This window comes from Stigmatopora nigra, unplaced genomic scaffold (genome assembly GCF_051989575.1).
Source record: "Stigmatopora nigra isolate UIUO_SnigA unplaced genomic scaffold, RoL_Snig_1.1 HiC_scaffold_24, whole genome shotgun sequence".
In the NCBI taxonomy this organism is placed as follows: domain Eukaryota; kingdom Metazoa; phylum Chordata; class Actinopteri; order Syngnathiformes; family Syngnathidae; genus Stigmatopora; species Stigmatopora nigra.
Window position 1 is genome coordinate 2,776,186 of NW_027551603.1, and position 22,128 is coordinate 2,798,313.

Here is a 22,128-nt window from a genome sequence, read left to right on the forward strand (position 1 = left end):
CAGATGGACACCCATGAAATGTCGAAAAATATGCGGGGTATGATGCTCACAGCACCTGGTATTCCCAAGCGGTCTCCCAATCAGGTACGAACCAGGCCGAACCTTGCTTGGCTTCTGAGATCGGACGAGATCGGGCCTTTTCAGGGTGGTATGGCCGCGAGTGGTACTGCGCCTGCAGATGGACACCCATGAAATGTCGAAAAAGATGCGGGGTATGATGCTCACAGCACCTGGTATTCCCAAGCGGTCTCCCAATCAGGTACGAACCAGGCCGAACCTTGCTTGGCTTCTGAGATCGGACGAGATCGGGCCTTTTCAGGGTGGTATGGCCGCGAGTGGTACTGCGCCTGCAGATGGACACCCATGAAATGTCGAAAAAGATGCGGGGTATGATGCTCACAGCACCTGGTATTCCCAAGGGGCCTCCCAATCAGGTACTAACCAGGCCGAACCATGCTTGGCTTCCGAGATCGGACGAGATTGGGCCTTTTCAGGGTGGTATGGCCGGGGGCGGTACTGCACTAGCAGATGGACACCCATGAAATGTCGAAAAAGGTGCAGGGTATGATGCTCACAGCATCTGGTATTCCCAAGCGGTCTCCCAATCAGGTACTAACCAGGCCGAACCATGCTTGGCTTCCGAGATCAGACGAGATCGGGCCTTTTCAGGGTGGTATGGCCGTGAGCGGTACTGCACCAGCAGATGGACACCCATGAAATGTCGAAAAAGATGCTGGGTATGATGCTCACAGCACCTGGTATTCCCAAGCGGTCTCCCAATCAGGTACTAACCAGGCCGAACCATGCTTGGCTTCCGAGATCAGAGGAGATCGGGCCTTTTCAGGGTGGTATGGCCATGAGCGGTACTGCTCTTGCAGATGGACACCCATGAAATGTCGAAAAAGATGCGGGGTATGATGCTCACAGCACCTGGTATTCCCAAGCGGTCTCCCAATCAGGTACTAACCAGGCCGAACCATGCTTGGCTTCCGAGATCGGACGAGATCGGGCCTTTTCGGGGTGGTATGGCCGTGAGCGGTACTGCACTAGCAGATGGACACCCATGAAATGTCGAAAAAGATGCGGGGTATGATGCTCACAGCACCTGGTATTCCCAAGTGGTCTCCCAATCAGGTACTAACCAGGCCGAACCATGCTTGGCTTCCGAGATCGGACGAGATCGGGCCTTTTCAGGGTGGTATGGCCGTAAGCGGTACTGCTTTTGCAGATGGACACCCATGAAATGTCGAAAAAGATGCGGGGTATGATGCTCACAGCACTTGGTATTCCCAAGCGGTCTCCCAATCAGGTACTAAACGGGCCGAACCATGCTTGGCTGCCGAGACAGGACGAGATCGGGCCTTTTCAGGGTGGTATGGCCGTGAGCGGTACTGCACTAGCAGATGGACACCCATGAAATGTCGAAAAAGATGCGGGGTATGATGCTCACAGCACTTGGTATTCCCAAGCCGTCTCCCAATCAGGTACTAACCAGGCCGAACCATGCTTGGCTTCCGAGATCGGACGAGATCGGGCCTTTTCAGGGTGGTATGGCCGTGAGCGGTACTGCTCTTGCAGATGGACACCCATGAAATGTCGAAAAAGATGCGGGGTATGATGCTCACGGTACCTGGTATTCCCAAGCGGTCTCCCAATCAGGTACTAACCAGGCCGAGCCATGCTTGGCTTCCGAGATCGGACGAGATCGGTCCTTTTCAGGGTGGTATGGCCGTAAGCAGTACTGCTCTTGCAGATGGACACCCATGAAATGTCGAAAAAGATGCGGGGTATGATGCTCACAGCACCTGGTATTCCCAAGCGGTCTCCCAATCAGGTACTAAACAGGCCGAACCATGCTTGGCTTCCGAGATCGGACGAGATCGGGCCTTTTCAGGGTGGTATGGCCGTGAGCGGTACTGCACTAGCAGATGGACACCCATGAAATGTCGAAAAAGATGCGGGGTATGATGCTCACAGGACCTGGTATTCCCAAGCGGTCTCCCAATCAGGTACTAACCAGGCCGAACCATGCTTGGCTTCCGAGATCGGGCGAGATCGAGCCTTTTCAGGGTGGTATGGCCGTGAGCGGTACTGCTCTTGCAGATGGACACCCATGAAATGTCGAAAAAGATGCGGGGTATGATGCTCACAGCACCTGGTATTCCCAAGCGGTCTCCCAATCAGGTACTAAACAGGCCGAACCATGCTTGGCTTCCAAGATCGGACGAGATAGGGCCTTTTCAGGGTGGTATGGCCGTGGGCGGTACTGTTCATGCAGATGGACACCCATGAAATGTCGAAAAAGATGCGGGGTATGATGCTCACAGCACCTGGTATTCCCAAGCGGTCTCCCAATCAGGTACTAAACAGGCCGAACCATGCTTGGCTTCAAAGATCGGACGAGATCGGGCCTTTTCAGGGTGGTATGGCCGTGAGCGGTACTGCACTAGCAGATGGACACCCATGAAATGTCGAAAAAGATGCGGGGTATGATGCTCACAGCACCTGGTATTCCCAAGCGGTCTCCCAATCAGGTACGAACCAGGCCGAACCTTGCTTGGCTTCTGAGATCGGACGAGATCGGGCCTTTTCAGGGTGGTATGGCCGCGAGTGGTACTGCGCCTGCAGATGGACACCCATGAAATGTCGAAAAAGATGCGGGGTATGATGCTCACAGCACCTGGTATTCCCAAGGGGTCTCCCAATCAGGTACTAACCAGGCCGAACCATGCTTGGCTTCCGAGATCGGACGAGATTGGGCCTTTTCAGGGTGGTACGGCCGGGAGCGGTACTGCACTAGCAGATGGACACCCATGAAATGTCGAAAAAGGTGCGGGGTATGATGCTCACAGCATCTGGTATTCCCAAGCGGTCTCCCAATCAGGTACTAACCAGGCCGAACCATGCTTGGCTTCCGAGATCAGACGAGATCGGGCCTTTTCAGGGTGGTATGGCCGTGAGCGGTACTGCACCAGCAGATGGACACCCATGAAATGTCGAAAAAGATGCTGGGTATGATGCTCACAGCACCTGGTATTCCCAAGCGGTCTCCCAATCAGGTACTAAACGGGCCGAACCATGCTTGGCTGCCGAGACAGGACGAGATCGGGCCTTTTCAGGGTGGTATGGCCGAGAGCGGTACTGGTCTTGCAGATGGACACCCATGAAATGTCGAAAAAGATGCGGGGTATGAAGCTCACAGCACCTGGTATTCCCAAGCGGTCTCCCAATCAGGTACTAAACGGGCCGAACCATGCTTGGCTGCCGAGACAGGACGAGATCGGGCCTTTTCAGGGTGGTATGGCCGTGAGCGGTACTGCTCTTGCAGATGGACACCCATGAAATGTCGAAAAAGATGCGGGGTATGATGCTCACAGCACCTGGTATTCCCAAGCGGTCTCCCATTCAGGTACTAAACAGGCTGAACCATGCTTGGCTTTCGAGATCGGACGAGATCGGGCCTTTTCAGGGTGGTATGGCCGTGAGCGGTACGGCTCTTGCAGATGGACACCCATGAAATGTCGAAAAAGATGCGGGGTATGATGCTCACAGCACCTGGTATTCCCAAGCGGTCTCCCAATCAGGTACTAACCAGGCCGAACCATGCTTGGCTTCCGAGATCGGACGAGATCGGGCCTTTTCGGGGTGGTATGGCCGTGAGCGGTACTGCACTAGCAGATGGACACCCATGAAATGTCGAAAAAGATGCGGGGTATGATGCTCACAGCACCTGGTATTCCCAAGTGGTCTCCCAATCAGGTACTAACCAGGCCGAACCATGCTTGGCTTCCGAGATCGGACGAGATCGGGCCTTTTCAGGGTGGTATGGCCGTAAGCGGTACTGCTCTTGCAGATGGACACCCATGAAATGTCGAAAAAGATGCGGGGTATGATGCTCACAGCACTTGGTATTCCCAAGCGGTCTCCCAATCAGGTACTAAACGGGCCGAACCATGCTTGGCTGCCGAGACAGGACGAGATCGGGCCTTTTCAGGGTGGTATGGCCGTGAGCGGTACTGCACTAGCAGATGGACACCCATGAAATGTCGAAAAAGATGCGGGGTATGATGCTCACAGCACTTGGTATTCCCAAGCGGTCTCCCAATCAGGTACTAACCAGGCCGAACCATGCTTGGCTTCCGAGATCAGACGAGATCGGGCCTTTTCAGGGTGGTATGGCCGTGAGCGGTACTGCACCAGCAGATGGACACCCATGAAATGTCGAAAAAGATGCTGGGTATGATGCTCACAGCACCTGGTATTCCCAAGCGGTCTCCCAATCAGGTACTAAACGGGCCGAACCATGCTTGGCTGCCGAGACAGGACGAGATCGGGCCTTTTCAGGGTGGTATGGCCGTGAGCAGTACTGCATTAGCAGATGGACACCCATGAAATGTCGAAAAAGATGCGGGGTATGATGCTCACAGCACCTGGTATTCCCAAGCGGTCTCCCAATCAGGTACTAAACAGGCCGAACAATGCTTGGCTTCCGAGATCGGGCGAGATCGGGCCTTTTCAGGGTGGTATGGCCGTGAGCGGTACTGCTCTTGCAGATGGACACCCATGAAATGTCGAAAAAGATGCGGGGTATGATACTCACAGCACCTGGTATTCCCAAGCGGTCTCCCAATCAGGTACTAAACAGGCCGAACCATGCTTGGCTTCCGAGATCGGACGAGATCGGGCCTTTTCAGGGTGGTATGGCCGTGAGCGGTACTGCTCTTGCAGATGGACACCCATGAAATGTCGAAAAAGATGCGGGGTATGATGCTCACAGCACCTGGTATTCCCAAGCGGTCTCCCAATCAGGTACTAACCAGGCCGAACCATGCTTGGCTTCCGAGATCAGACGAGATCGGGCCTTTTCAGGGTGGTATGGCCGTGAGCGGTACTGCACCAGCAGATGGACACCCATGAAATGTCGAAAAAGATGCTGGGTATGATGCTCACAGCACCTGGTATTCCCAAGCGGTCTCCCAATCAGGTACTAACCAGGCCGAACAATGCTTGGCTTCCGAGATCGGAGGAGATCGGGCCTTTTCAGGGTGGTATAGCCGTGAGCGGTACTGCTCTTGCAGATGGACACCCATGAAATGTCGAAAAAGATGCGGGGTATGATGCTCACAGCACCTGGTATTCCCAAGCGGTCTCCCAATCAGGTACTAACCATGCCGAACCATGCTTGGCTTCCGAGATCGGACGAGATCGGGCCTTTTCGGGGTGGTATGGCCGTGAGCGGTACTGCACTAGCAGATGGACACCCATGAAATGTCGAAAAAGATGCGGGGTATGATGCTCACAGCACCTGGTATTCCCAAGCGGTCTCCCAATCAGGTACTAACCAGGCCGAACAATGCTTGGCTGCCGAGATCGGACGAGATCGGACGAGATCGGGCCTTATCAGGGTGGTATGGCCGTGAGCGGTACTGCTCTTGCAGATGGACACCCATGAAATGTCGAAAAAGATGCAGTGTATGATGCTCACAGCACCTGGATTTCCCAAGCGGTCTCCCAATCAGGTACTAACCAGGCCGAACCATGCTTGGCTGCCGAGATCAGACGAGATCGGACGAGATCGGGCCTTATCAGGGTGGTATGGCCGTGAGCGGTACTGCTCTTGCAGATGGACACCCATGAAATGTCGAAAAAGATGCAGGATATGATGCTCACAGCACCTGGTATTCCCAAGCGGTCTCCCAATCAGGTACTAACCAGGCCGAACCATGCTTGGCTGCCGAGATCGGACGAGATCGGGCCTTTTCAGGGTGGTATGGCCGTGAGCGGTACTGCTCTTGCAGATGGACACCCATGAAATGTCGAAAAAGATGCGGGGTATGATGCTCACAGGACCTGGTATTCGCAAGCGGTCTCCCAATCAGGTACTGACCAGGCCGGACCATACTTGGCTTCCGAGATCGGACGAGATCGGGCCTTTTCAGGGTGGTATGGCCGTGAGCGGTACTGTACTAGCAGATGGACACCCATGAAATGTCGAAAAAGATGCGGGGTATGATGCTCACAGCACCTGGTATTCCCAAGCGGTCTCCCAATCAGGTACTAACCAGGCCGAACCATGCTTGGCTGCCGAGATCGGACGAGAGCGGGCGAGATCGGGCCTTATCAGGGTGGTATGGCCGTTAGCGGTACTGCTCTTGCAGATGGACACCCATGAAATGTCGAAAAAGATGCGGGGTATGATGCTCACAGCACCTGGTATTCCCAAGCGGTCTCCCAATCAGGTACTAACCAGGCCGGACCATGCTTGGCTTCCGAGATCGGACGAGATCGGGCCTTTTCAGGGTGGTATGGCCGTGAGCGGTACTGCTCCTGCAGATGGACACCCATGAAATGTCGAAAAAGATGCGGGGTATGATGCTCACAGCACCTGGTATTCCCAAGCGGTCTCCCAATCAGGTACTAACCAGGCCGAACCATGCTTGGCTTCCGAGATCGGACGAGATCGGGCCTTTTCAGGGTGGTATGGCCGTGAGCGGTACTGCCCTAGCAGATGGACACCCATGAAATGTCGAAAAAGATGCGGGGTATGATGCTCACAGCACCTGGTATTCCCAACCGGTCTCCTAATCAGGTACTGACCAGGCCGAACCATGCTTGGCTTCCGAGATCGAACGAGATCGGGCCTTTTCAGGGTGGTATGGCCGTGAGCGGTACTGTACTAGCAGATGGACACCCATGAAATGTCGAAAAAGATGCGGGGTATGATGCTCACAGCACCTGGTATTCCCAAGCGGTCTCCCAATCAGGTACTAACCAGGCCGAACCATGCTTGGCTGCCGAGATCGGACGAGATCGGACGAGATCGGGCCTTTTCAGGGTGGTATGGCAGTGAGCGGTACTGCTCTTGCAGATGGACACCCATGAAATGTCGAAAAAGATGCAGGGTATGATGCTCACAGCACCTGGTATTCCCAAGCGGTCTCCCAATCAGGTACTAAACAGGCCGAACCATGCTTGGCTTCCGAGATCAGACGAGATCGGGCCTTTTCAGGGTGGTATGGCCGTGAGCGGTATTGCACTAGCAGATGGACACCCATGAAATGTCGAAAAAGATGCGGGGCAAGATGCTCACAGCACCTGGTATTCCCAAGCGGTCTCCCAATCAGGTACTAACCAGGCCGAAACATGCTTGGCTTCCGAGATCGGATGAGATTTGGCCTTTTCAGGGTGGTATGGCCATGAGCGGTACTGCTCTTGCAGATGGACACCCATGAAATGTCGAAAAAGATGCGGGGTATGATGCTCACAGCACCTGGTATTCCCAAGCGGTCCCCCAATCAGGTACTAAACAGGCCGAACCATGCTCGGCTTCCGAGATCGGACGAGATCGGGCGAGATCGGGCCTTATCAGGGTGGTATGGCCGTGAGCGGTACTGCTCTTGCAGATGGACACCCATGAAATGTCGAAAAAGATGCGGGGTATGATGCTCACAGCACCTGGTATTCCCAAGCGGTCTCCCAATCAGGTACTAACCAGACCGAACCATGCTTGGCTTCCGAGATCGGACGAGATCGGGCCTTTTCAGGGTGGTATGGCCGTGAGCGGTACTGCTCTTGCAGATGGACACCCATGAAATGTCGAAAAAGATGCGGGGTATGATGCTCACAGCACCTGGTATTCCCAAGCGGTCTCCCAATCAGGTACTAACCAGGCCGAACCATGCTTGGCTTCTGAGATCGGACGAGATCGGGCCTTTTCAGGGTGGTATGGCCATGAGCGGTACTCTCCTTGCAGATGGACACCCATGAAATGTCGAAAAAGATGCGGGGTATGATGCTCACAGCACCTGGTATTCCCAAGCGGTTTCCCAATCAGGTACTAACCAGGCCGAACCATGCTTGGCTGCCGAGATCGGACGAGATCGGGCGAGATCGGGCCTTATCAGGGTGGTATGGCTGTGAGCGGTACTGCTCTTGCAGATGGACACCCATGAAATGTCGAAAAAGTTGCAGGGTATGATGCTCACAGCACCTGGTATTCCCAAGCGGTCTCCCAATCAGGTACTAACCAGGCCGAACGATGCTTGGCTGCCGAGATCGGACGAGATCGGACGAGATCGGGCCTTTTCAGGGTGGTATGGCCGTGAGCGGTACTGCACTAGCAGATGGACACCCATGAAATGTCGAAAAAGATGCGGGGTATGATGCTCACAGCACCTGGTATTCCCAAGCGGTCTCCCAATCAGGTACTAAACAGGCCGAACCATGCTTGGCTGCCGAGATCGGACGAGATCGGGCCTTTTCAGGGTGGTATGGCCGTAAGCGGTACTGCACTAGCAGATGGACACCCATGAAATGTCGAAAAAGATGCGGGGTATGATGCTCACAGCACCTGGTATTCCCAAGCGGTCTCCCAATCAGGTACTAACCAGGCCGGACCATGCTTGGCTTCTGAGATCGGACGAGATCGGGCCTTTTCAGGGTGGTATGGCCGTGAGCGGTACTGTTCTTGCAGATGGACACCCATGAAATGTCGAAAAAGATGCGGGGTATGATGCTCACGGCACCTGGTATTCCCAAGCGGTCTCCCAATCAGGTACTAACCAGGCCGTACCATGCTTGGCTTCCGAGATCGAACGAGATCGGGCCTTTTCAGGGTGGTATGGCCGTGAGCGGTACTGCACTTGCAGATGGACACCCATGAAATGTCGAAAAAGATGCGGGGTATGATGCTCACAGCACCTGGTATTCCCAAGCGGTCTCCCAATCAGGTACTAACCAGGCCGAACCATGCTTGGCTTCCGAGATCGGACGAGATCGGGCCTTTTCGGGGTGGTATGGCCGTGAGCGGTACTGCTTTTGCAGATGGACACCCATAAAATGTCGAAAAAGATGCGGGGTATGATACTCACAGCACCTGGTATTCCCAAGCGGTCTCCCAATCAGGTACTAAACAGGCCGAACCATGCTTGGCTTCCGAGATCGGAGGATATCGGGCCTTTTCAGGGTGGTATGGCCGTGAGCGGTACTGCTCTTGCAGATGGACACCCATGAAATGTCGAAAAAGATGCGGGGTATGATGCTCACAGCACCTGGTATTCCCAAGCGGTCTCCCAATCAGGTACTAACCAGGCCGAACTATGCTTGGCTTTCGAGATCGGACGAGATCGGGCCTTTTCAGGGTGGTATGGCCGTGAGCGGTACTGCTCCTGCAGATGGACACCCATGAAATGTCGAAAAAGATGCGGGGCATGACGCTCACAGCACCTGGTATTCCCAAGCGGTCTCCCAATCAGGTACTAACCAGGCCAAACCATGCTTGGCTGCCAAGATCGGACAAGATCGGGCCTTTTCAGGGTGGTATGGCCGTGAGCGGTACTGCTCTTGCAGATGGACACCCATGAAATGTCGAAAAAGATGCGGGGTATGATGCTCACAGCACCTGGTATTCCCAAACGGTCTCCCAATCAGGTACTAACCAGGCCGAACCATGCTTGGCTTCCGAGATTAGACAAGATCGGGCCTTTTCAGGGTGGTATGGCCGTGAGCAGTACTGCTCCTGCAGATGGACACCCATGAAATGTCGAAAAAGATGCGGGGTATGATGCTCACAGCACCTGGTATTCCCAAGCGATCTCCCAATCAGGTACTAACCAGGCCGAACCATGCTTGGCTGCCGAGATCGGACGAGATCGGGCGAGATCGGGCCTTTTCAGGGTGGTATGGCCGTGAGCTGTACTGCTTTTGCAGATGGACACCCATGAAATGTCGAAAAAGATGCGGGGTATGATGCTCACAGCACCTGGTATTCCCAAGCGGTCTCCCAATCAGGTACTAAACAGGCCGAACCATGCTTGGCTGCCGAGATCGGACGAGATCGGGCCTTTTCAGGGTGGTATGGCCGTAAGCGGTACTGCTCTTGCAGATGGACACCCATGAAATGTCGAAAAAGATGCGGGGTATGATGCTCACAGCACCTGGTATTCCCAAGCGGTCTCCCAATCAGATACTAACCAGGCCGAACGATGCTTGGCTTCCGAGATCGGACGAGATCGGGCCTTTTCAGGGTGGTATGGCCGTGAGCGGTACTGCTCTTGCAGATGGACACCCATGAAATGTCGAAAAAGATGCGGGGTATGATGCTCACTGCACCTGGTATTCCCAAGCGGTCTCCCATTCAGGTACTAACCTGGCCGAATCATGCTTGGCTGCCGAGATCGGACGAGATCAGGCCTTATCAGGGTGGTATGGCCGTGAGCGGTACTGCTCTTGCAGATGGACACCCATGAAATGTCGAAAAAGATGCGGGGTATGATGCTCACAGCACCTGGTATTCCCAAGCGGTCTCCCAATCAGGTACTAACCAGGCCGAACCATGCTTGGCTTCCGAGATCGGACGAGATCGGGCCTTTTCAGGGTGGTATGGCCGTGAGCGGTACTGCGCATGCAGATGGACACCCATGAAATGTCGAAAAAGATGCGGGGTATGACGCTCACAGCACCTGGTATTCCCAAGCGGTCTCCCATTCAGGTACTAAACAGGCCGAACCATGCTTGGCTTCCGAGATCGGACGAGATCGGACGAGATCGGGCCTTTTCAGGGTGGTATGGCCGTGAGCGGTACTGCTCTTGCAGATGGACACCCATGAAATGTCGAAAAAGATGCGGGGTATGATGCTCACAGGACCTGGTATTCCCAAGCGGTCTCCCAATCAGGTACTAACCAGGCCGAACCATGCTTGGCTTCCGAGTTTGGACGAGATCGGGCCTTTTCAGGGTGGTATGGCCTTGAGCGGTACTGCTCTTGCAGATGGACACCCATGAAATGTCGAAAAAGATGCGGGGTATGATGCTCACAGCACCTGGTATTCCCAAGCGGTCTCCCAATCAGGTACTAAACAGGCCGAACCATGCTTGGCTTCCGAGATCGGACGAGATCGGGCCTTTTCAGGGTGGTATGGCCGTGAGCGGTACTGCTCTTGCAGATGGACACCCATGAAATGTCGAAAAAGATGCGGGGTATGATGCTCACAGCACCTGGTATTCCCAAGCGGTCTCCCAATCAGGTACTAACCAGGCCGTACCATGCTTGGCTGCCGAGATCGGACGAGATCGGGCGAGATCGGGCCTTTTCAGGGTGATATGGCCGTGAGCGGTACTGCTCTTGCAGATGGACACCCATGAAATGTCGAAAAAGATGCAGGGTATGATGCTCACAGCACCTGGTATTCCCAAGCGGTCTCCCAATCAGGTACTAACCAGTCCGAACGATGCTTGGCTGCCGAGATCGGACGAGATCGGACGAGATCGGGCCTTTTCAGGGTGGTATGGCCGTGAGCGGTACTGCACTAGCAGATGGACACCCATGAAATGTCGAAAAAGATGCGGGGTATGATGCTCACAGAACCTGGTATTCCCAAGCGGTCTCCCAATCAGGTACTAAACAGGCCCAAACCATGCTTGGCTTCCGAGATCGGACGAGATCGGGCCTTATCAGGGTGGTATGGCCGTGAGCGGTACTGCACTAGCAGATGGACACCCATGAAATGTCGAAAAAGATGCGGGGTATGATGCTCACAGCACCTGGTATTCCGAAGCGGTCTCCCAATCAGGTACTAAACAGGCCGAACCATGCTTGGCTGCCGAGATCGGACAAGATCGGGCCTTTTCAGGGTGGTATGGCCGTGAGCGGTACTGCACTAGCAGATGGACACCCATGAAATGTCGAAAAAGATGCGGGGTATGATGCTCACAGCACCTGGTATTCCGAAGCGGTCTCCCAATCAGGTACTAAACAGGCCGAACGATGCTTGGCTGCCGAGATCGGACGAGATCGGGCCTTTTCAGGGTGGTATGGCCGTGAGCGGTACTGCACTAGCAGATGGACACCAATGAAATGTCGAAAAAGATGCAGGGTATGATGCTCACAGAACCTGGTATTCCCAAGCAGTCTCCCAATCAGGTACTAACCAGGCCGGACCATGCTTGGCTTCCGAGATCGGGCCTTTTCAGGGTGGTATGGCCTTGAGCGGTACTGCTTTTGCAGATGGACACCCATGAAATGTCGAAAAAGATGCGGGGTATGATGCTCACAGCACCTGGTATTCCCAAGCGGTGTCCCAATCAGGTACTAAACAGGCCAAACCATGCTTGGCTTCCGAGATCGGACGAGAACGGGCCTTTTCAGGGTGGTATGGCCGTGAGCGGTACTGCTCCTGCAGATGGACACCCATGAAATGTCGAAAAAGATGCGGGGTATGATGCTCACTGCACCTGGTATTCCCAAGCGGTCTCCCAATCAGGTACTAACCAGGCCGAACCATGCTTGGCTTCCGAGATCGGACGAGATCGGGCCTTTTCAGGGTGGTATGGCCGTGAGCGGTACTGCTCTTGCAGATGGACACCCATGAAATGTCGAAAAAGATGCGGGGTATGATGCTCACAGGACCTGGTATTCGCAAGCGGTCTCCCAATCAGGTACTGACCAGGCCGGACCATACTTGGCTTCCGAGATCGGACGAGATCGGGCCTTTTCAGGGTGGTATGGCCGTGAGCGGTACTGTACTAGCAGATGGACACCCATGAAATGTCGAAAAAGATGCGGGGTATGATGCTCACAGCACCTGGTATTCCCAAGCGGTCTCCCAATCAGGTACTAACCAGGCCGAACCATGCTTGGCTGCCGAGATCGGACGAGAGCGGGCGAGATCGGGCCTTATCAGGGTGGTATGGCCGTTAGCGGTACTGCTCTTGCAGATGGACACCCATGAAATGTCGAAAAAGATGCGGGGTATGATGCTCACAGCACCTGGTATTCCCAAGCGGTCTCCCAATCAGGTACTAACCAGGCCGGACCATGCTTGGCTTCCGAGATCGGACGAGATCGGGCCTTTTCAGGGTGGTATGGCCGTGAGCGGTACTGCTCCTGCAGATGGACACCCATGAAATGTCGAAAAAGATGCGGGGTATGATGCTCACAGCACCTGGTATTCCCAAGCGGTCTCCCAATCAGGTACTAACCAGGCCGAACCATGCTTGGCTTCCGAGATCGGACGAGATCGGGCCTTTTCAGGGTGGTATGGCCGTGAGCGGTACTGCCCTAGCAGATGGACACCCATGAAATGTCGAAAAAGATGCGGGGTATGATGCTCACAGCACCTGGTATTCCCAAGCGGTCTCCTAATCAGGTACTGACCAGGCCGAACCATGCTTGGCTTCCGAGATCGAACGAGATCGGGCCTTTTCAGGGTGGTATGGCCGTGAGCGGTACTGTACTAGCAGATGGACACCCATGAAATGTCGAAAAAGATGCGGGGTATGATGCTCACAGCACCTGGTATTCCCAAGCGGTCTCCCAATCAGGTACTAACCAGGCCGAACCATGCTTGGCTGCCGAGATCGGACGAGTTCGGACGAGATCGGGCCTTTTCAGGGTGGTATGGCAGTGAGCGGTACTGCTCTTGCAGATGGACACCCATGAAATGTCGAAAAAGATGCAGGGTATGATGCTCACAGCACCTGGTATTCCCAAGCGGTCTCCCAATCAGGTACTAAACAGGCCGAACCATGCTTGGCTTCCGAGATCAGACGAGATCGGGCCTTTTCAGGGTGGTATGGCCGTGAGCGGTACTGCACTAGCAGATGGACACCCATGAAATGTCGAAAAAGATGCGGGGCAAGATGCTCACAGCACCTGGTATTCCCAAGCGGTCTCCCAATCAGGTACTAACCAGGCCGAAACATGCTTGGCTTCCGAGATCGGATGAGATTTGGCCTTTTCAGGGTGGTATGGCCATGAGCGGTACTGCTCTTGCAGATGGACACCCATGAAATGTCGAAAAAGATGCGGGGTATGATGCTCACAGCACCTGGTATTCCCAAGCGGTCCCCCAATCAGGTACTAAACAGGCCGAACCATGCTCGGCTTCCGAGATCGGACGAGATCGGGCGAGATCGGGCCTTATCAGGGTGGTATGGCCGTGAGCGGTACTGCTCTTGCAGATGGACACCCATGAAATGTCGAAAAAGATGCGGGGTATGATGCTCACAGCACCTGGTATTCCCAAGCGGTCTCCCAATCAGGTACTAACCAGACCGAACCATGCTTGGCTTCCGAGATCGGACGAGATCGGGCCTTTTCAGGGTGGTATGGCCGTGAGCGGTACTGCTCTTGCAGATGGACACCCATGAAATGTCGAAAAAGATGCGGGGTATGATGCTCACAGCACCTGGTATTCCCAAGCGGTCTCCCAATCAGGTACTAACCAGGCCGAACCATGCTTGGCTTCTGAGATCGGACGAGATCGGGCCTTTTCAGGGTGGTATGGCCATGAGCGGTACTCTCCTTGCAGATGGACACCCATGAAATGTCGAAAAAGATGCGGGGTATGATGCTCACAGCACCTGGTATTCCCAAGCGGTTTCCCAATCAGGTACTAACCAGGCCGAACCATGCTTGGCTGCCGAGATCGGACGAGATCGGGCGAGATCGGGCCTTATCAGGGTGGTATGGCTGTGAGCGGTACTGCTCTTGCAGATGGACACCCATGAAATGTCGAAAAAGTTGCAGGGTATGATGCTCACAGCACCTGGTATTCCCAAGCGGTCTCCCAATCAGGTACTAACCAGGCCGAACGATGCTTGGCTGCCGAGATCGGACGAGATCGGACGAGATCGGGCCTTTTCAGGGTGGTATGGCCGTGAGCGGTACTGCACTAGCAGATGGACACCCATGAAATGTCGAAAAAGATGCGGGGTATGATGCTCACAGCACCTGGTATTCCCAAGCGGTCTCCCAATCAGGTACTAAACAGGCCGAACCATGCTTGGCTGCCGAGATCGGACGAGATCGGGCCTTTTCAGGGTGGTATGGCCGTGAGCGGTACTGCACTAGCAGATGGACACCCATGAAATGTCGAAAAAGATGCGGGGTATGATGCTCACAGCACCTGGTATTCCCAAGCGGTCTCCCAATCAGGTACTAACCAGGCCGGACCATGCTTGGCTTCTGAGATCGGACGAGATCGGGCCTTTTCAGGGTGGTATGGCCGTGAGCGGTACTGTTCTTGCAGATGGACACCCATGAAATGTCGAAAAAGATGCGGGGTATGATGCTCACGGCACCTGGTATTCCCAAGCGGTCTCCCAATCAGGTACTAACCAGGCCGTACCATGCTTGGCTTCCGAGATCGAACGAGATCGGGCCTTTTCAGGGTGGTATGGCCGTGAGCGGTACTGCACTTGCAGATGGACACCCATGAAATGTCGAAAAAGATGCGGGGTATGATGCTCACAGCACCTGGTATTCCCAAGCGGTCTCCCAATCAGGTACTAACCAGGCCGAACCATGCTTGGCTTCCGAGATCGGACGAGATCGGGCCTTTTCGGGGTGGTATGGCCGTGAGCGGTACTGCTTTTGCAGATGGACACCCATAAAATGTCGAAAAAGATGCGGGGTATGATACTCACAGCACCTGGTATTCCCAAGCGGTCTCCCAATCAGGTACTAAACAGGCCGAACCATGCTTGGCTTCCGAGATCGGAGGATATCGGGCCTTTTCAGGGTGGTATGGCCGTGAGCGGTACTGCTCTTGCAGATGGACACCCATGAAATGTCGAAAAAGATGCGGGGTATGATGCTCACAGCACCTGGTATTCCCAAGCGGTCTCCCAATCAGGTACTAACCAGGCCGAACTATGCTTGGCTTTCGAGATCGGACGAGATCGGGCCTTTTCAGGGTGGTATGGCCGTGAGCGGTACTGCTCCTGCAGATGGACACCCATGAAATGTCGAAAAAGATGCGGGGCATGACGCTCACAGCACCTGGTATTCCCAAGCGGTCTCCCAATCAGGTACTAACCAGGCCAAACCATGCTTGGCTGCCAAGATCGGACAAGATCGGGCCTTTTCAGGGTGGTATGGCCGTGAGCGGTACTGCTCTTGCAGATGGACACCCATGAAATGTCGAAAAAGATGCGGGGTATGATGCTCACAGCACCTGGTATTCCCAAACGGTCTCCCAATCAGGTACTAACCAGGCCGAACCATGCTTGGCTTCCGAGATTAGACAAGATCGGGCCTTTTCAGGGTGGTATGGCCGTGAGCAGTACTGCTCCTGCAGATGGACACCCATGAAATGTCGAAAAAGATGCGGGGTATGATGCTCACAGCACCTGGTATTCCCAAGCGATCTCCCAATCAGGTACTAACCAGGCCGAACCATGCTTGGCTGCCGAGATCGGACGAGATCGGGCGAGATCGGGCCTTTTCAGGGTGGTATGGCCGTGAGCTGTACTGCTTTTGCAGATGGACACCCATGAAATGTCGAAAAAGATGCGGGGTATGATGCTCACAGCACCTGGTATTCCCAAGCGGTCTCCCAATCAGGTACTAAACAGGCCGAACCATGCTTGGCTGCCGAGATCGGACGAGATCGGGCCTTTTCAGGGTGGTATGGCCGTAAGCGGTACTGCTCTTGCAGATGGACACCCATGAAATGTCGAAAAAGATGCGGGGTATGATGCTCACAGCACCTGGTATTCCCAAGCGGTCTCCCAATCAGATACTAACCAGGCCGAACGATGCTTGGCTTCCGAGATCGGACGAGATCGGGCCTTTTCAGGGTGGTATGGCCGTGAGCGGTACTGCTCTTGCAGATGGACACCCATGAAATGTCGAAAAAGTTGCAGGGTATGATGCTCACAGCACCTGGTATTCCCAAGCGGTCTCCCAATCAGGTACTAACCAGGCCGAACGATGCTTGGCTGCCGAGATCGGACGAGATCGGACGAGATCGGGCCTTTTCAGGGTGGTATGGCCGTGAGCGGTACTGCACTAGCAGATGGACACCCATGAAATGTCGAAAAAGATGCGGGGTATGATGCTCACAGCACCTGGTATTCCCAAGCGGTCTCCCAATCAGGTACTAAACAGGCCGAACCATGCTTGGCTGCCGAGATCGGACGAGATCGGGCCTTTTCAGGGTGGTATGGCCGTGAGCGGTACTGCACTAGCAGATGGACACCCATGAAATGTCGAAAAAGATGCGGGGTATGATGCTCACAGCACCTGGTATTCCCAAGCGGTCTCCCAATCAGGTACTAACCAGGCCGGACCATGCTTGGCTTCTGAGATCGGACGAGATCGGGCCTTTTCAGGGTGGTATGGCCGTGAGCGGTACTGTTCTTGCAGATGGACACCCATGAAATGTCGAAAAAGATGCGGGGTATGATGCTCACGGCACCTGGTATTCCCAAGCGGTCTCCCAATCAGGTACTAACCAGGCCGTACCATGCTTGGCTTCCGAGATCGAACGAGATCGGGCCTTTTCAGGGTGGTATGGCCGTGAGCGGTACTGCACTTGCAGATGGACACCCATGAAATGTCGAAAAAGATGCGGGGTATGATGCTCACAGCACCTGGTATTCCCAAGCGGTCTCCCAATCAGGTACTAACCAGGCCGAACCATGCTTGGCTTCCGAGATCGGACGAGATCGGGCCTTTTCGGGGTGGTATGGCCGTGAGCGGTACTGCTTTTGCAGATGGACACCCATAAAATGTCGAAAAAGATGCGGGGTATGATACTCACAGCACCTGGTATTCCCAAGCGGTCTCCCAATCAGGTACTAAACAGGCCGAACCATGCTTGGCTTCCGAGATCGGAGGATATCGGGCCTTTTCAGGGTGGTATGGCCGTGAGCGGTACTGCTCTTGCAGATGGACACCCATGAAATGTCGAAAAAGATGCGGGGTATGATGCTCACAGCACCTGGTATTCCCAAGCGGTCTCCCAATCAGGTACTAACCAGGCCGAACTATGCTTGGCTTTCGAGATCGGACGAGATCGGGCCTTTTCAGGGTGGTATGGCCGTGAGCGGTACTGCTCCTGCAGATGGACACCCATGAAATGTCGAAAAAGATGCGGGGCATGACGCTCACAGCACCTGGTATTCCCAAGCGGTCTCCCAATCAGGTACTAACCAGGCCAAACCATGCTTGGCTGCCAAGATCGGACAAGATCGGGCCTTTTCAGGGTGGTATGGCCGTGAGCGGTACTGCTCTTGCAGATGGACACCCATGAAATGTCGAAAAAGATGCGGGGTATGATGCTCACAGCACCTGGTATTCCCAAACGGTCTCCCAATCAGGTACTAACCAGGCCGAACCATGCTTGGCTTTCGAGATTAGACAAGATCGGGCCTTTTCAGGGTGGTATGGCCGTGAGCAGTACTGCTCCTGCAGATGGACACCCATGAAATGTCGAAAAAGATGCGGGGTATGATGCTCACAGCACCTGGTATTCCCAAGCGATCTCCCAATCAGGTACTAACCAGGCCGAACCATGCTTGGCTGCCGAGATCGGACGAGATCGGGCGAGATCGGGCCTTTTCAGGGTGGTATGGCCGTGAGCTGTACTGCTTTTGCAGATGGACACCCATGAAATGTCGAAAAAGATGCGGGGTATGATGCTCACAGCACCTGGTATTCCCAAGCGGTCTCCCAATCAGGTACTAAACAGGCCGAACCATGCTTGGCTGCCGAGATCGGACGAGATCGGGCCTTTTCAGGGTGGTATGGCCGTAAGCGGTACTGCTCTTGCAGATGGACACCCATGAAATGTCGAAAAAGATGCGGGGTATGATGCTCACAGCACCTGGTATTCCCAAGCGGTCTCCCAATCAGATACTAACCAGGCCGAACGATGCTTGGCTTCCGAGATCGGACGAGATCGGGCCTTTTCAGGGTGGTATGGCCGTGAGCGGTACTGCTCTTGCAGATGGACACCCATGAAATGTCGAAAAAGATGCGGGGTATGATGCTCACTGCACCTGGTATTCCCAAGCGGTCTCCCATTCAGGTACTAACCTGGCCGAATCATGCTTGGCTGCCGAGATCGGACGAGATCAGGCCTTATCAGGGTGGTATGGCCGTGAGTGGTACTGCTCTTGCAGATGGACACCCATGAAATGTCGAAAAAGATGCGGGGTATGATGCTCACAGCACCTGGTATTCCCAAGCGGTCTCCCAATCAGGTACTAACCAGGCCGAACCATGCTTGGCTTCCGAGATCGGACGAGATCGGGCCTTTTCAGGGTGGTATGGCCGTGAGCGGTACTGCGCATGCAGATGGACACCCATGAAATGTCGAAAAAGATGCGGGGTATGACGCTCACAGCACCTGGTATTCCCAAGCGGTCTCCCATTCAGGTACTAAACAGGCCGAACCATGCTTGGCTTCCGAGATCGGACGAGATCGGACGAGATCGGGCCTTTTCAGGGTGGTATGGCCGTGAGCGGTACTGCTCTTGCAGATGGACACCCATGAAATGTCGAAAAAGATGCGGGGTATGATGCTCACAGGACCTGGTATTCCCAAGCGGTCTCCCAATCAGGTACTAACCAGGCCGAACCATGCTTGGCTTCCGAGTTTGGACGAGATCGGGCCTTTTCAGGGTGGTATGGCCGTGAGCTGTACTGCTTTTGCAGATGGACACCCATGAAATGTCGAAAAAGATGCGGGGTATGATGCTCACAGCACCTGGTATTCCCAAGCGGTCTCCCAATCAGGTACTAAACAGGCCGAACCATGCTTGGCTGCCGAGATCGGACGAGATCGGGCCTTTTCAGGGTGGTATGGCCGTAAGCGGTACTGCTCTTGCAGATGGACACCCATGAAATGTCGAAAAAGATGCGGGGTATGATGCTCACAGCACCTGGTATTCCCAAGCGGTCTCCCAATCAGATACTAACCAGGCCGAACGATGCTTGGCTTCCGAGATCGGACGAGATCGGGCCTTTTCAGGGTGGTATGGCCGTGAGCGGTACTGCTCTTGCAGATGGACACCCATGAAATGTCGAAAAAGATGCGGGGTATGATGCTCACTGCACCTGGTATTCCCAAGCGGTCTCCCATTCAGGTACTAACCTGGCCGAATCATGCTTGGCTGCCGAGATCGGACGAGATCAGGCCTTATCAGGGTGGTATGGCCGTGAGTGGTACTGCTCTTGCAGATGGACACCCATGAAATGTCGAAAAAGATGCGGGGTATGATGCTCACAGCACCTGGTATTCCCAAGCGGTCTCCCAATCAGGTACTAACCAGGCCGAACCATGCTTGGCTTCCGAGATCGGACGAGATCGGGCCTTTTCAGGGTGGTATGGCCGTGAGCGGTACTGCGCATGCAGATGGACACCCATGAAATGTCGAAAAAGATGCGGGGTATGACGCTCACAGCACCTGGTATTCCCAAGCGGTCTCCCATTCAGGTACTAAACAGGCCGAACCATGCTTGGCTTCCGAGATCGGACGAGATCGGACGAGATCGGGCCTTTTCAGGGTGGTATGGCCGTGAGCGGTACTGCTCTTGCAGATGGACACCCATGAAATGTCGAAAAAGATGCGGGGTATGATGCTCACAGGACCTGGTATTCCCAAGCGGTCTCCCAATCAGGTACTAACCAGGCCGAACCATGCTTGGCTTCCGAGTTTGGACGAGATCGGGCCTTTTCAGGGTGGTATGGCCTTGAGCGGTACTGCTCTTGCAGATGGACACCCATGAAATGTCGAAAAAGATGCGGGGTATGATGCTCACAGCACCTGGTATTCCCAAGCGGTCTCCCAATCAGGTACTAAACAGGCCGAACCATGCTTGGCTTCCGAGATCGGACGAGATCGGGCCTTTTCAGGGTGGTATGGCCGTGAGCGGTACTGCTCTTGCAGATGGACACCCATGAAATGTCGAAAAAGATGCGGGGTATGATGCTCACAGCACCTGGTATTCCCAAGCGGTCTCCCAATCAGGTACTAACCAGGCCGTACCATGCTTGGCTGCCGAGATCGGACGAGATCGGGCGAGATCGGGCCTTTTCAGGGTGATATGGCCGTGGGCGGTACTGCTCTTGCAGATGGACACCCATGAAATGTCGAAAAAGATGCAGGGTATGATGCTCACAGCACCTGGTATTCCCAAGCGGTCTCCCAATCAGGTACTAAACAGGCCGAACCATGCTTGGCTTCCGAGATCGGACGAGATCGGGCCTTTTCAGGGTGGTATGGCCGTGAGCGGTACTTCTCTTGCAGATGGACACCCATGAAATGTCGAAAAAGATGCGGGGTATGATGCTCACAGCACCTGGTACTCCCAAGCGGTCTCCCAATCAGATACTAACGAGGCCGAACCATGCTTGGCTTCCGAGATCGGACGAGACCGGACGAGATCGGGCCTTTTCAGGGTGGTATGGCCGTGAGTGGTACTGCTCTTGCAGATGGACACCCATGAAATGTCGAAAAAGATGCGGGGTATGATGCTCACAGCTCCTGGTATTCCCAAGCGGTCTCCCAATCAGGTACTAACCAGGCCGTACCATGCTTGGCTGCCGAGATCGGACGAGATCGGGCGAGATCGGGCCTTTTCAGGGTGATATGGCCGTGAGCGGTACTGCTCTTGCAGATGGACACCCATGAAATGTCGAAAAAGATGCGGGGTATGATGCTCACAGCACCTGGTATTCCCAAGCGGTCTCCCAATCAGGTACTAAACAGGCCGAACCATGCTTGGCTTCCGAGGTCGGACGAGATCGGGCCTTTTCAGGGTGGTATGGCCGTGAGCGGTACTGCTTTTACAGATGGACACCCATGAAATGTCGAAAAAGATGCGGGGTATGATGCTCACAGCACCTGGTATTCCCAAGCGGTCTCCCAATCAGGTACTAACCAGGCCGAACCATGCTTGGCTGCCGAGATCGGACGAGATCGGGCCTTATCAGGGTGGTATGGCCGTGAGCGGTACTCTTCATGCAGATGGACACCCATGAAATGTCGAAAAAGATGCGGGGTATGATGCTCACAGCACCTGGTATTCCCAAGCGGTCTCCCAATCAGGTACTAACCAGGCCGAACCAGGCCGAACCATGCTTGGCTTCCGAGATCGGACGAGATCGGGCCTTTTCAGGGTGGTATGGCCGTGAGCGGTACTTCTCTTGCAGATGGACACCCATGAAATGTCGAAAAAGATGCGGGGTATGATGCTCACAGCACCTGGTATTCCCAAGCGGTCTCCCAATCAGGTACTAACCAGGCCGAATCTTGCTTGGCTTCCGAGATCGGACGAGATCGGGCCTTTTCAGGGTGGTATGGCCGTGAGCGGTACTGCTCTTGCAGATGGACACC

The 22,128-nt window shown here is 54.5% G+C and overlaps 123 pseudogenes; all 123 read right to left on the bottom strand.

Annotated features, from left to right (window-relative positions):
* Positions 1–43: 43 nt before the first annotated feature.
* On the bottom strand, positions 44–162 carry LOC144183668 (5S ribosomal RNA; annotated as a pseudogene).
* Positions 163–218: 56 nt separating this feature from the next.
* Positions 219–337, bottom strand: LOC144183669 (5S ribosomal RNA; annotated as a pseudogene).
* Positions 338–393: 56 nt separating this feature from the next.
* LOC144186012 (5S ribosomal RNA) lies at positions 394–512 on the bottom strand (annotated as a pseudogene).
* A 56-nt stretch (positions 513–568) lies between these two features.
* Positions 569–687, bottom strand: LOC144189902 (5S ribosomal RNA; annotated as a pseudogene).
* Positions 688–743: 56 nt separating this feature from the next.
* On the bottom strand, positions 744–862 carry LOC144189161 (5S ribosomal RNA; annotated as a pseudogene).
* A 56-nt stretch (positions 863–918) lies between these two features.
* On the bottom strand, positions 919–1,037 carry LOC144188213 (5S ribosomal RNA; annotated as a pseudogene).
* A 56-nt stretch (positions 1,038–1,093) lies between these two features.
* LOC144182570 (5S ribosomal RNA) lies at positions 1,094–1,212 on the bottom strand (annotated as a pseudogene).
* A 56-nt stretch (positions 1,213–1,268) lies between these two features.
* Positions 1,269–1,387, bottom strand: LOC144186814 (5S ribosomal RNA; annotated as a pseudogene).
* A 56-nt stretch (positions 1,388–1,443) lies between these two features.
* On the bottom strand, positions 1,444–1,562 carry LOC144182379 (5S ribosomal RNA; annotated as a pseudogene).
* Positions 1,563–1,618: 56 nt separating this feature from the next.
* Positions 1,619–1,737, bottom strand: LOC144191606 (5S ribosomal RNA; annotated as a pseudogene).
* Positions 1,738–1,793: 56 nt separating this feature from the next.
* Positions 1,794–1,912, bottom strand: LOC144187728 (5S ribosomal RNA; annotated as a pseudogene).
* Positions 1,913–1,968: 56 nt separating this feature from the next.
* On the bottom strand, positions 1,969–2,087 carry LOC144183090 (5S ribosomal RNA; annotated as a pseudogene).
* A 56-nt stretch (positions 2,088–2,143) lies between these two features.
* LOC144183342 (5S ribosomal RNA) lies at positions 2,144–2,262 on the bottom strand (annotated as a pseudogene).
* A 56-nt stretch (positions 2,263–2,318) lies between these two features.
* On the bottom strand, positions 2,319–2,437 carry LOC144182532 (5S ribosomal RNA; annotated as a pseudogene).
* A 56-nt stretch (positions 2,438–2,493) lies between these two features.
* On the bottom strand, positions 2,494–2,612 carry LOC144183670 (5S ribosomal RNA; annotated as a pseudogene).
* A 56-nt stretch (positions 2,613–2,668) lies between these two features.
* LOC144184477 (5S ribosomal RNA) lies at positions 2,669–2,787 on the bottom strand (annotated as a pseudogene).
* Positions 2,788–2,843: 56 nt separating this feature from the next.
* Positions 2,844–2,962, bottom strand: LOC144189903 (5S ribosomal RNA; annotated as a pseudogene).
* A 56-nt stretch (positions 2,963–3,018) lies between these two features.
* On the bottom strand, positions 3,019–3,137 carry LOC144186472 (5S ribosomal RNA; annotated as a pseudogene).
* A 56-nt stretch (positions 3,138–3,193) lies between these two features.
* On the bottom strand, positions 3,194–3,312 carry LOC144184616 (5S ribosomal RNA; annotated as a pseudogene).
* Positions 3,313–3,368: 56 nt separating this feature from the next.
* Positions 3,369–3,487, bottom strand: LOC144191741 (5S ribosomal RNA; annotated as a pseudogene).
* Positions 3,488–3,543: 56 nt separating this feature from the next.
* Positions 3,544–3,662, bottom strand: LOC144188214 (5S ribosomal RNA; annotated as a pseudogene).
* Positions 3,663–3,718: 56 nt separating this feature from the next.
* Positions 3,719–3,837, bottom strand: LOC144182581 (5S ribosomal RNA; annotated as a pseudogene).
* A 56-nt stretch (positions 3,838–3,893) lies between these two features.
* Positions 3,894–4,012, bottom strand: LOC144186815 (5S ribosomal RNA; annotated as a pseudogene).
* Positions 4,013–4,068: 56 nt separating this feature from the next.
* On the bottom strand, positions 4,069–4,187 carry LOC144189542 (5S ribosomal RNA; annotated as a pseudogene).
* A 56-nt stretch (positions 4,188–4,243) lies between these two features.
* LOC144185035 (5S ribosomal RNA) lies at positions 4,244–4,362 on the bottom strand (annotated as a pseudogene).
* Positions 4,363–4,418: 56 nt separating this feature from the next.
* Positions 4,419–4,537, bottom strand: LOC144182560 (5S ribosomal RNA; annotated as a pseudogene).
* Positions 4,538–4,593: 56 nt separating this feature from the next.
* Positions 4,594–4,712, bottom strand: LOC144189124 (5S ribosomal RNA; annotated as a pseudogene).
* Positions 4,713–4,768: 56 nt separating this feature from the next.
* LOC144182440 (5S ribosomal RNA) lies at positions 4,769–4,887 on the bottom strand (annotated as a pseudogene).
* A 56-nt stretch (positions 4,888–4,943) lies between these two features.
* Positions 4,944–5,062, bottom strand: LOC144191498 (5S ribosomal RNA; annotated as a pseudogene).
* Positions 5,063–5,118: 56 nt separating this feature from the next.
* On the bottom strand, positions 5,119–5,237 carry LOC144191354 (5S ribosomal RNA; annotated as a pseudogene).
* Positions 5,238–5,293: 56 nt separating this feature from the next.
* On the bottom strand, positions 5,294–5,422 carry LOC144186091 (5S ribosomal RNA; annotated as a pseudogene).
* A 56-nt stretch (positions 5,423–5,478) lies between these two features.
* LOC144184473 (5S ribosomal RNA) lies at positions 5,479–5,607 on the bottom strand (annotated as a pseudogene).
* A 56-nt stretch (positions 5,608–5,663) lies between these two features.
* LOC144187019 (5S ribosomal RNA) lies at positions 5,664–5,782 on the bottom strand (annotated as a pseudogene).
* A 56-nt stretch (positions 5,783–5,838) lies between these two features.
* On the bottom strand, positions 5,839–5,957 carry LOC144185180 (5S ribosomal RNA; annotated as a pseudogene).
* A 56-nt stretch (positions 5,958–6,013) lies between these two features.
* On the bottom strand, positions 6,014–6,142 carry LOC144186465 (5S ribosomal RNA; annotated as a pseudogene).
* Positions 6,143–6,198: 56 nt separating this feature from the next.
* LOC144182813 (5S ribosomal RNA) lies at positions 6,199–6,317 on the bottom strand (annotated as a pseudogene).
* A 56-nt stretch (positions 6,318–6,373) lies between these two features.
* On the bottom strand, positions 6,374–6,492 carry LOC144191655 (5S ribosomal RNA; annotated as a pseudogene).
* Positions 6,493–6,548: 56 nt separating this feature from the next.
* LOC144182093 (5S ribosomal RNA) lies at positions 6,549–6,667 on the bottom strand (annotated as a pseudogene).
* Positions 6,668–6,723: 56 nt separating this feature from the next.
* On the bottom strand, positions 6,724–6,852 carry LOC144184990 (5S ribosomal RNA; annotated as a pseudogene).
* A 56-nt stretch (positions 6,853–6,908) lies between these two features.
* On the bottom strand, positions 6,909–7,027 carry LOC144188168 (5S ribosomal RNA; annotated as a pseudogene).
* A 56-nt stretch (positions 7,028–7,083) lies between these two features.
* LOC144185064 (5S ribosomal RNA) lies at positions 7,084–7,202 on the bottom strand (annotated as a pseudogene).
* A 56-nt stretch (positions 7,203–7,258) lies between these two features.
* Positions 7,259–7,387, bottom strand: LOC144186249 (5S ribosomal RNA; annotated as a pseudogene).
* A 56-nt stretch (positions 7,388–7,443) lies between these two features.
* LOC144188231 (5S ribosomal RNA) lies at positions 7,444–7,562 on the bottom strand (annotated as a pseudogene).
* A 56-nt stretch (positions 7,563–7,618) lies between these two features.
* Positions 7,619–7,737, bottom strand: LOC144190049 (5S ribosomal RNA; annotated as a pseudogene).
* Positions 7,738–7,793: 56 nt separating this feature from the next.
* Positions 7,794–7,922, bottom strand: LOC144184327 (5S ribosomal RNA; annotated as a pseudogene).
* A 56-nt stretch (positions 7,923–7,978) lies between these two features.
* On the bottom strand, positions 7,979–8,107 carry LOC144185673 (5S ribosomal RNA; annotated as a pseudogene).
* A 56-nt stretch (positions 8,108–8,163) lies between these two features.
* LOC144189652 (5S ribosomal RNA) lies at positions 8,164–8,282 on the bottom strand (annotated as a pseudogene).
* A 56-nt stretch (positions 8,283–8,338) lies between these two features.
* Positions 8,339–8,457, bottom strand: LOC144189648 (5S ribosomal RNA; annotated as a pseudogene).
* Positions 8,458–8,513: 56 nt separating this feature from the next.
* Positions 8,514–8,632, bottom strand: LOC144182287 (5S ribosomal RNA; annotated as a pseudogene).
* A 56-nt stretch (positions 8,633–8,688) lies between these two features.
* Positions 8,689–8,807, bottom strand: LOC144188215 (5S ribosomal RNA; annotated as a pseudogene).
* A 56-nt stretch (positions 8,808–8,863) lies between these two features.
* Positions 8,864–8,982, bottom strand: LOC144184412 (5S ribosomal RNA; annotated as a pseudogene).
* A 56-nt stretch (positions 8,983–9,038) lies between these two features.
* LOC144190572 (5S ribosomal RNA) lies at positions 9,039–9,157 on the bottom strand (annotated as a pseudogene).
* Positions 9,158–9,213: 56 nt separating this feature from the next.
* LOC144191885 (5S ribosomal RNA) lies at positions 9,214–9,332 on the bottom strand (annotated as a pseudogene).
* A 56-nt stretch (positions 9,333–9,388) lies between these two features.
* LOC144182869 (5S ribosomal RNA) lies at positions 9,389–9,507 on the bottom strand (annotated as a pseudogene).
* Positions 9,508–9,563: 56 nt separating this feature from the next.
* On the bottom strand, positions 9,564–9,692 carry LOC144183974 (5S ribosomal RNA; annotated as a pseudogene).
* A 56-nt stretch (positions 9,693–9,748) lies between these two features.
* On the bottom strand, positions 9,749–9,867 carry LOC144189653 (5S ribosomal RNA; annotated as a pseudogene).
* A 56-nt stretch (positions 9,868–9,923) lies between these two features.
* On the bottom strand, positions 9,924–10,042 carry LOC144191253 (5S ribosomal RNA; annotated as a pseudogene).
* A 56-nt stretch (positions 10,043–10,098) lies between these two features.
* LOC144183325 (5S ribosomal RNA) lies at positions 10,099–10,217 on the bottom strand (annotated as a pseudogene).
* Positions 10,218–10,273: 56 nt separating this feature from the next.
* Positions 10,274–10,392, bottom strand: LOC144191667 (5S ribosomal RNA; annotated as a pseudogene).
* Positions 10,393–10,448: 56 nt separating this feature from the next.
* On the bottom strand, positions 10,449–10,577 carry LOC144182794 (5S ribosomal RNA; annotated as a pseudogene).
* A 56-nt stretch (positions 10,578–10,633) lies between these two features.
* Positions 10,634–10,752, bottom strand: LOC144185075 (5S ribosomal RNA; annotated as a pseudogene).
* A 56-nt stretch (positions 10,753–10,808) lies between these two features.
* On the bottom strand, positions 10,809–10,927 carry LOC144187729 (5S ribosomal RNA; annotated as a pseudogene).
* Positions 10,928–10,983: 56 nt separating this feature from the next.
* Positions 10,984–11,112, bottom strand: LOC144184028 (5S ribosomal RNA; annotated as a pseudogene).
* A 56-nt stretch (positions 11,113–11,168) lies between these two features.
* On the bottom strand, positions 11,169–11,297 carry LOC144187243 (5S ribosomal RNA; annotated as a pseudogene).
* A 56-nt stretch (positions 11,298–11,353) lies between these two features.
* LOC144191330 (5S ribosomal RNA) lies at positions 11,354–11,473 on the bottom strand (annotated as a pseudogene).
* A 56-nt stretch (positions 11,474–11,529) lies between these two features.
* Positions 11,530–11,648, bottom strand: LOC144183179 (5S ribosomal RNA; annotated as a pseudogene).
* A 56-nt stretch (positions 11,649–11,704) lies between these two features.
* Positions 11,705–11,823, bottom strand: LOC144183688 (5S ribosomal RNA; annotated as a pseudogene).
* A 221-nt stretch (positions 11,824–12,044) lies between these two features.
* On the bottom strand, positions 12,045–12,163 carry LOC144191946 (5S ribosomal RNA; annotated as a pseudogene).
* Positions 12,164–12,219: 56 nt separating this feature from the next.
* LOC144189013 (5S ribosomal RNA) lies at positions 12,220–12,338 on the bottom strand (annotated as a pseudogene).
* A 56-nt stretch (positions 12,339–12,394) lies between these two features.
* LOC144185181 (5S ribosomal RNA) lies at positions 12,395–12,513 on the bottom strand (annotated as a pseudogene).
* A 56-nt stretch (positions 12,514–12,569) lies between these two features.
* Positions 12,570–12,698, bottom strand: LOC144186466 (5S ribosomal RNA; annotated as a pseudogene).
* Positions 12,699–12,754: 56 nt separating this feature from the next.
* On the bottom strand, positions 12,755–12,873 carry LOC144182826 (5S ribosomal RNA; annotated as a pseudogene).
* A 56-nt stretch (positions 12,874–12,929) lies between these two features.
* LOC144191680 (5S ribosomal RNA) lies at positions 12,930–13,048 on the bottom strand (annotated as a pseudogene).
* A 56-nt stretch (positions 13,049–13,104) lies between these two features.
* Positions 13,105–13,223, bottom strand: LOC144190645 (5S ribosomal RNA; annotated as a pseudogene).
* Positions 13,224–13,279: 56 nt separating this feature from the next.
* Positions 13,280–13,408, bottom strand: LOC144185299 (5S ribosomal RNA; annotated as a pseudogene).
* A 56-nt stretch (positions 13,409–13,464) lies between these two features.
* LOC144188169 (5S ribosomal RNA) lies at positions 13,465–13,583 on the bottom strand (annotated as a pseudogene).
* Positions 13,584–13,639: 56 nt separating this feature from the next.
* Positions 13,640–13,758, bottom strand: LOC144185065 (5S ribosomal RNA; annotated as a pseudogene).
* Positions 13,759–13,814: 56 nt separating this feature from the next.
* LOC144186250 (5S ribosomal RNA) lies at positions 13,815–13,943 on the bottom strand (annotated as a pseudogene).
* Positions 13,944–13,999: 56 nt separating this feature from the next.
* LOC144188232 (5S ribosomal RNA) lies at positions 14,000–14,118 on the bottom strand (annotated as a pseudogene).
* Positions 14,119–14,174: 56 nt separating this feature from the next.
* On the bottom strand, positions 14,175–14,293 carry LOC144190051 (5S ribosomal RNA; annotated as a pseudogene).
* Positions 14,294–14,349: 56 nt separating this feature from the next.
* Positions 14,350–14,478, bottom strand: LOC144184328 (5S ribosomal RNA; annotated as a pseudogene).
* A 56-nt stretch (positions 14,479–14,534) lies between these two features.
* Positions 14,535–14,663, bottom strand: LOC144185674 (5S ribosomal RNA; annotated as a pseudogene).
* Positions 14,664–14,719: 56 nt separating this feature from the next.
* Positions 14,720–14,838, bottom strand: LOC144188922 (5S ribosomal RNA; annotated as a pseudogene).
* A 56-nt stretch (positions 14,839–14,894) lies between these two features.
* LOC144189649 (5S ribosomal RNA) lies at positions 14,895–15,013 on the bottom strand (annotated as a pseudogene).
* A 56-nt stretch (positions 15,014–15,069) lies between these two features.
* On the bottom strand, positions 15,070–15,188 carry LOC144182300 (5S ribosomal RNA; annotated as a pseudogene).
* A 56-nt stretch (positions 15,189–15,244) lies between these two features.
* LOC144188216 (5S ribosomal RNA) lies at positions 15,245–15,363 on the bottom strand (annotated as a pseudogene).
* A 56-nt stretch (positions 15,364–15,419) lies between these two features.
* LOC144184413 (5S ribosomal RNA) lies at positions 15,420–15,538 on the bottom strand (annotated as a pseudogene).
* A 56-nt stretch (positions 15,539–15,594) lies between these two features.
* Positions 15,595–15,713, bottom strand: LOC144190573 (5S ribosomal RNA; annotated as a pseudogene).
* A 56-nt stretch (positions 15,714–15,769) lies between these two features.
* LOC144191887 (5S ribosomal RNA) lies at positions 15,770–15,888 on the bottom strand (annotated as a pseudogene).
* Positions 15,889–15,944: 56 nt separating this feature from the next.
* Positions 15,945–16,063, bottom strand: LOC144182870 (5S ribosomal RNA; annotated as a pseudogene).
* Positions 16,064–16,119: 56 nt separating this feature from the next.
* Positions 16,120–16,248, bottom strand: LOC144183975 (5S ribosomal RNA; annotated as a pseudogene).
* A 56-nt stretch (positions 16,249–16,304) lies between these two features.
* LOC144189655 (5S ribosomal RNA) lies at positions 16,305–16,423 on the bottom strand (annotated as a pseudogene).
* Positions 16,424–16,479: 56 nt separating this feature from the next.
* On the bottom strand, positions 16,480–16,598 carry LOC144191255 (5S ribosomal RNA; annotated as a pseudogene).
* Positions 16,599–16,654: 56 nt separating this feature from the next.
* Positions 16,655–16,783, bottom strand: LOC144185675 (5S ribosomal RNA; annotated as a pseudogene).
* Positions 16,784–16,839: 56 nt separating this feature from the next.
* LOC144188923 (5S ribosomal RNA) lies at positions 16,840–16,958 on the bottom strand (annotated as a pseudogene).
* A 56-nt stretch (positions 16,959–17,014) lies between these two features.
* On the bottom strand, positions 17,015–17,133 carry LOC144189650 (5S ribosomal RNA; annotated as a pseudogene).
* A 56-nt stretch (positions 17,134–17,189) lies between these two features.
* LOC144182312 (5S ribosomal RNA) lies at positions 17,190–17,308 on the bottom strand (annotated as a pseudogene).
* A 56-nt stretch (positions 17,309–17,364) lies between these two features.
* LOC144188218 (5S ribosomal RNA) lies at positions 17,365–17,483 on the bottom strand (annotated as a pseudogene).
* Positions 17,484–17,539: 56 nt separating this feature from the next.
* On the bottom strand, positions 17,540–17,658 carry LOC144184414 (5S ribosomal RNA; annotated as a pseudogene).
* Positions 17,659–17,714: 56 nt separating this feature from the next.
* LOC144190574 (5S ribosomal RNA) lies at positions 17,715–17,833 on the bottom strand (annotated as a pseudogene).
* Positions 17,834–17,889: 56 nt separating this feature from the next.
* Positions 17,890–18,008, bottom strand: LOC144191889 (5S ribosomal RNA; annotated as a pseudogene).
* A 56-nt stretch (positions 18,009–18,064) lies between these two features.
* LOC144184829 (5S ribosomal RNA) lies at positions 18,065–18,183 on the bottom strand (annotated as a pseudogene).
* A 56-nt stretch (positions 18,184–18,239) lies between these two features.
* On the bottom strand, positions 18,240–18,368 carry LOC144183976 (5S ribosomal RNA; annotated as a pseudogene).
* Positions 18,369–18,424: 56 nt separating this feature from the next.
* On the bottom strand, positions 18,425–18,543 carry LOC144189656 (5S ribosomal RNA; annotated as a pseudogene).
* A 56-nt stretch (positions 18,544–18,599) lies between these two features.
* LOC144191256 (5S ribosomal RNA) lies at positions 18,600–18,718 on the bottom strand (annotated as a pseudogene).
* Positions 18,719–18,774: 56 nt separating this feature from the next.
* Positions 18,775–18,893, bottom strand: LOC144185015 (5S ribosomal RNA; annotated as a pseudogene).
* Positions 18,894–18,949: 56 nt separating this feature from the next.
* On the bottom strand, positions 18,950–19,068 carry LOC144191691 (5S ribosomal RNA; annotated as a pseudogene).
* A 56-nt stretch (positions 19,069–19,124) lies between these two features.
* On the bottom strand, positions 19,125–19,253 carry LOC144182795 (5S ribosomal RNA; annotated as a pseudogene).
* A 56-nt stretch (positions 19,254–19,309) lies between these two features.
* LOC144181711 (5S ribosomal RNA) lies at positions 19,310–19,428 on the bottom strand (annotated as a pseudogene).
* Positions 19,429–19,484: 56 nt separating this feature from the next.
* Positions 19,485–19,603, bottom strand: LOC144189657 (5S ribosomal RNA; annotated as a pseudogene).
* Positions 19,604–19,659: 56 nt separating this feature from the next.
* Positions 19,660–19,778, bottom strand: LOC144191257 (5S ribosomal RNA; annotated as a pseudogene).
* A 56-nt stretch (positions 19,779–19,834) lies between these two features.
* On the bottom strand, positions 19,835–19,953 carry LOC144185016 (5S ribosomal RNA; annotated as a pseudogene).
* A 56-nt stretch (positions 19,954–20,009) lies between these two features.
* LOC144191702 (5S ribosomal RNA) lies at positions 20,010–20,128 on the bottom strand (annotated as a pseudogene).
* Positions 20,129–20,184: 56 nt separating this feature from the next.
* Positions 20,185–20,313, bottom strand: LOC144182796 (5S ribosomal RNA; annotated as a pseudogene).
* A 56-nt stretch (positions 20,314–20,369) lies between these two features.
* Positions 20,370–20,488, bottom strand: LOC144185076 (5S ribosomal RNA; annotated as a pseudogene).
* A 56-nt stretch (positions 20,489–20,544) lies between these two features.
* On the bottom strand, positions 20,545–20,663 carry LOC144187730 (5S ribosomal RNA; annotated as a pseudogene).
* Positions 20,664–20,719: 56 nt separating this feature from the next.
* LOC144185779 (5S ribosomal RNA) lies at positions 20,720–20,848 on the bottom strand (annotated as a pseudogene).
* Positions 20,849–20,904: 56 nt separating this feature from the next.
* Positions 20,905–21,023, bottom strand: LOC144187731 (5S ribosomal RNA; annotated as a pseudogene).
* A 241-nt stretch (positions 21,024–21,264) lies between these two features.
* On the bottom strand, positions 21,265–21,393 carry LOC144185560 (5S ribosomal RNA; annotated as a pseudogene).
* A 56-nt stretch (positions 21,394–21,449) lies between these two features.
* On the bottom strand, positions 21,450–21,568 carry LOC144188342 (5S ribosomal RNA; annotated as a pseudogene).
* Positions 21,569–21,624: 56 nt separating this feature from the next.
* LOC144188083 (5S ribosomal RNA) lies at positions 21,625–21,743 on the bottom strand (annotated as a pseudogene).
* A 56-nt stretch (positions 21,744–21,799) lies between these two features.
* LOC144183969 (5S ribosomal RNA) lies at positions 21,800–21,928 on the bottom strand (annotated as a pseudogene).
* A 56-nt stretch (positions 21,929–21,984) lies between these two features.
* Positions 21,985–22,103, bottom strand: LOC144188415 (5S ribosomal RNA; annotated as a pseudogene).
* Between the last annotated feature and the right edge of the window lie 25 nt (positions 22,104–22,128).